We start from the raw sequence: 4,208 nt of genomic DNA on the forward strand, positions 1-4,208 counted from the left end.
GGGAAGCTGGCAATGTGACTGGCGTGCACATTTGCTCTTGATGGACTAGGAGAGGGAAACAGCTTACATCAATTTCTGAAAATCAATCACTAGATTTCACTGCGTTCTAAAAAGAGTAGGACAAACAAAATCATCATCAGGATTCTGTTTCCAGGGTGAAGAGTTTAATAGAAGCAGTTTCATCTAAATGCTGGCAGCAAACATCTCACCATGAGGAAATGGGTACCACTGCTGTGGATTCAGAAAGCAAGGAGCATACCACACAGAGCCGTGTTGACAGATCCAAGTCTCGGTCCGAAAGTCACTTCTTTTCTTGATTGCTGTGTCAAGACAGAGAAGATTAGCTCGTTGAAAGGATCTATGAAAGCACAAGATCAAGACAGAATCGTAGCATTACATGCATGGTTCTGTGAATCCACAAGCTTGAAATATCCCACTACAACCGGCTTTTCACTTTAATAAGACATTACTGAGCATTCAACGCAGCAGTTCTCAACCCATGGGTTATAACCCTTCTGGAAAACCTCTATTTTGAAAAATATTTACATTATAATTCGTAACAGTAGCAAAATTACAGTGATGAACTAGGAAAAAAATAATTTTGTGATTGGGGGTCACCACAACCTGAGGGTTGCAGGTCTCATTTGATAGGGGATGGTACAAAAGACCTTGAAATAAGCACCAAAACATAATAAAATGTTGTACCTACAATTCTCTATTCTCTACCTCCGGCAATTTTTTTTCATGCATGTACTGTTGTCGCTGGGACTGTGATCAGTGTCAGAGATCACATATGAGGACCTGGGTTAAAATCATCAGTACTGTAATAAAAGCAAGACAGCAAAGCATGCCTCGCACTGCAGTAAGCCAAACTATTTACATTATACTTAGGATATTTTGTGTAGTTACTAGTGATGCTATGAACAAAAATTATTAAAAGATTGCTTAATTTAAATCAACATATTTATGAGATATTAAATATTAAAGTCATTTTATGGAGAAGCATTAATACATGTATTTTTTTACATATTCTGTCAACAATTGACTAATAACACTCACAGAATACTAAGTTAAAATCCGTAAGTCATTTTATGAAGCAAATAGTTACATTTCTTGACTAAGAAGGTTTTAAAAATGTAAGATTTAACAACATGTTATTTATATTGTCGTGAGACTTTGGCTGATATAAAATCGCTCTTTACAAGTGTTGTAAAATATGAAAATTTAGTTCACAACAAATAACATGGACTCAGGATTCCTTGAATGGGAAGTGAGAAGGATGAAGTGTCAAGAAAGGCAGACGGCTGTAGTTAAGCAAATAATACACTGCTAAACACAAACAAAGGGGATTTTAAGGAAATTAAAGTGATTTACATAAACAAAGAAAAGTTGCTAGAGATCTGCAAGGCCAAATAGGTGCCCGGAGTACATGGAAATCATGTCCTAAAGCTTTAGAACAGATTCCCACTTGGATCCATGACTTCGTCCATCCACAGGCTTTTGACCAGGTTTACGGTATCTGGCATGAGTTCCTCCTGTGGAGTGGCCTAACATACAACCAGAAAGCTGCCTCCATGGCTTGTACCACCATTGCACCATCAGGCATGTCTTGACTGGCAGGCTGGGGGTGTTTGGAAAGACTCCTGATGACTTGACCTCAGCAGTGACCTGCATAGCACTTCCAGGCACTACAGAAGTTGGCCAGCCTCGAGGAAACTTCAGCTCGGCCCCAGCTTGATTGTGGAAGTCCTGCGATGAAAATAGGTGATGTCTTTAGCAAGAGTCCTGCCATTGAGTTTTCGATGGAAAGAGAAGAGGGATGCCAAGAATTGTATTGTTTTGAGGGGTCTCTGGAGCCTCCCTGAACAACTTCATAGGGGAGTATCCCACATCAGACACTGGGAATAACCTATGGCAACATTGTCTACCTACCAGGGGTACCTCTCTTCAAACTCTTTGAGTTTTGAAACAGTTTTTATTTGTAGGTATGTGGATGTTTCTATGAATGTCTGCCATGTTGAGTGCAGTGCCCATGGGCGCCAGAACAGGGCATCAGATTCCCTGGAGCTGGAGTTTATAGACAACCTTGAGTGACTCAACGTAGATGCTGGGAACTGAACTTGCGTCCTCTGGAAGAGCAGTGTGTACTTTTATTTCCAGTCCTTAATCTCTCTTTAAAAAAAAAAAAAAAAAAAAAACAACTTACATTTTTTAGTTTGCTTACAAAATCATTAGACTCTGTATGAGTTTTTTGTACATCTAGGTTTTGAATAAACTTCCCCTCCACGTCTTCTTCTCCCCCTCAAATGTCTAGAGTAAGTGTATTAATTTAACTCCAGCATCTCAGAGGAACAAATTAGACTTTCTGGGTGTGAATTCTACAACCCAAAGACAGAGTTTATTATTTCTGAGTTGTAAATTCTAAGTCCTCATCTTCTGTATGACTCTCTTCAAGACAAGACAAAATAAACCAGGGGAAAGCAGTGTCAGAAAGGTTCTGATGTTCATGTAAATTAAACCCAAATTTAAAAGTAAAATGTTGGGGAGAAAACATTCCTGTACCTTACCCGTAGTTAATCCAGACATTGGTGATGTATAAAACAATGAAAATTACTCCCAAAAGAAGCAATAAGAAAACACAAATATGTTTTTGTGCTTTTTTTTCAGAGTTTATAAATTGTCCTTAACAGAAATAGATGGCTATCTTATGATCTATAGATATCAAATTATTTTATGAGCTTTAAGGACTTGATACAGAATTAGTTGTCTTTTTACATTTAGATTTTTACTCTATGTGTGTATCAGCCTGAGTGTGCAAATGTGCACCACATGTGGGCAGTGCCCATGGAGGCCAGGGCATCAGAGATCCCCTGGAACTAGAGTTACAGACAGTGTGAGAAACCAGGTGTGGGTGCTGGGAACTGAAGCCTGGTTCTCTGTAGGAGCAGCAAGTGCTCTTAACTGCTGCACCATCACTCCAGCCCATGAATTCAGTTTTTAAATCAAAGCAAGACAAGTAAACATTTAAAAATACTCAGTAGCACAAATAGAGAGCCATCTGCCACACTTCTCTCTCTCCCCATTCTGTTCCCCACATACACTTTGACCCATTTCTATGTAACTTTTGTGACAGTCCTCTCCAGAGTGCTGGGCTTTCCCTCTGTACCTCCGCCAATCAACACTTGACTTTATATATTAGCATCTTAATGTGATAAATGAGTTTTTGTTTAAATTTAAAACATGTCACAGCTCCCTCTGCCTTAGTCACGTACAGTATTAGTAGTGAAGATATTAGCATCAGCTTCCTTCAAGGTGCTTAAAAGAAACATCAACCAGTCTACGGCCATGCCACCCTGAACGCTCCTGATCTCGGAAGCTAAGCAGGGTCGGGACTGGTTAGTACTTGGATGGGAGACCGTCTGGGAATACCGGGTGCTGTCGGCTTAAAATAAATTATATATAAAGACCATCAACTGGCTTGTAAGAGATGCCTTTGGACAAGTCATGAACAAACATGTAGCGAACAAACTCATGTCCTTTGGAAAGAATAGGCTTTTGCTTCCAGTCCTGAGATTGGCCTTTCAGAGTGCAGCAATAAAGGAAATGTGTTACTTAGCATTCTCATACCACAAAAATAAACTGTTCTGACATTATTAGAGCAGAAGGAAAACTGATAAAAATGTACTTTTCTAGTTTTTTATGAACTTTAATGGGACTAAGCTGTCCTGATGCTTTTCTCTGCCTATTCCATCATTTACAGTGAGTTCACACAACCTGTACTGAATGTAATTTTTTTTAAAATTATTATCCTGTATTTTTTTTTCAAAAACAGCTATTTTGAACTTCAGGAGAAAAATGCATTCATAAAATAGGAAAGTAGACTTATGCAAGGTGGGGGACAGATGTGTGTTGTGGGGTAGAATACGTTGCTGGATCAGCGACTCGGGGGACCACATCGCAAAAATAAATAGAGGAAAAGGAGGGAAGGTGAGTGAGCGTTTCTTCAGTCACTAATGACAACTCTGGGAGAGGACTTAGGAGAAAAATTTAATTTAAGCAGTTTCCTGCTTTCTAAAAGTAGGATCCCTACTATTACGTAAGTTTCCACCTGATTTCACAGCCCAGTGTGAATGCGAAGTACCAGCTTCTGAGGTGACTGTGGGAAACCTATCTTTGTTGCCTTTATTATCTTTTTTAACATGACAGCA

The 4,208-nt window shown here is 39.2% G+C and overlaps 1 pseudogene; it reads left to right on the forward strand.

Moving 5' to 3' along the window:
- The first annotated feature begins 3,335 nt into the window (after window positions 1-3,335).
- LOC121823592 (5S ribosomal RNA) lies at window positions 3,336-3,444 on the forward strand (annotated as a pseudogene).
- The last annotated feature ends 764 nt before the right edge of the window (window positions 3,445-4,208 follow it).

The sequence above is a fragment of the Peromyscus maniculatus genome, chromosome 17 (assembly GCF_049852395.1).
Source record: "Peromyscus maniculatus bairdii isolate BWxNUB_F1_BW_parent chromosome 17, HU_Pman_BW_mat_3.1, whole genome shotgun sequence".
Taxonomy (NCBI): domain Eukaryota; kingdom Metazoa; phylum Chordata; class Mammalia; order Rodentia; family Cricetidae; genus Peromyscus; species Peromyscus maniculatus.